Consider the following 877-nt stretch of genomic DNA (forward strand, 5'->3'; position numbering starts at 1 on the left):
GCAATGTAACCAAGAGGAATTACTGAAACCCAAATGAAGGGTGAGCATGGTAGTTGGACAAGGAAAGCAAAAGGAAATAGAGGAAAGAAGTAGCAGACAAAGGGCATACATAGAGGCCTAAATACAGGCATGTACATATGTATATATATTTACGATCATGGGGGAAATAGATCTATGTGCATATATTTATAGATTTAGTAGTAGGGTAGCAGATAGACATTGAGCCTCCACTCCCATACTTCCTCAATGCAAGAACACTTTGTTCAACTAAACGGTCATTCCATGATACCCACCTTCCTGACACAATCTCTGAAGAAGACAAACATGTGCATAAATAAATGTGGTGAAGAACGCTGATGGTGCCCAACTAACAAAAGATATAGTGTCTGGGATCTTAAAGGCTTGAAGGTAAACAAGCAGCCATCTAGCTTGGAAGCAAAAAAGCCCACAGGGAAGAAGCACACTAGCCTGTGTGATCATGAGGTGTTGAAGGGATCAGGTAGCAGACACCAAAGAACATAAACCATCATTGTGTGCTCACCTTCCCCATATAACGCTGAAGACAAATATGTGCATAAGTAAGTGTGGTGAAGAAGACTGATGGTGCCCAGCTATCAAGAGATATAGTGTCTGGGGGTCTTAAAGGATTGAAGGTAAACAAGTGGCCATCTAGACCAGAAGCAACAAAGCCCACATGGAAGAAGCACACCAGCCTGTGTGATCACAAGGAGTCAAAGCGACCAGGTATCACGCACCAAAGAACCAAAAATCATATAATCGTGAATGGGGGGGATTGCGGGATGGGGTCCCAATGCCCATCTGTAGACAACTGGACATGCCTTGCAGAGGGGTAGTGGGGAGGATATGAGTCACTCAG

This window comes from Echinops telfairi, unplaced genomic scaffold, assembly GCF_000313985.2.
Source record: "Echinops telfairi isolate 266 unplaced genomic scaffold, ASM31398v2 ScPeMD7_60;HRSCAF=208, whole genome shotgun sequence".
NCBI lineage: Eukaryota > Metazoa > Chordata > Mammalia > Afrosoricida > Tenrecidae > Echinops > Echinops telfairi.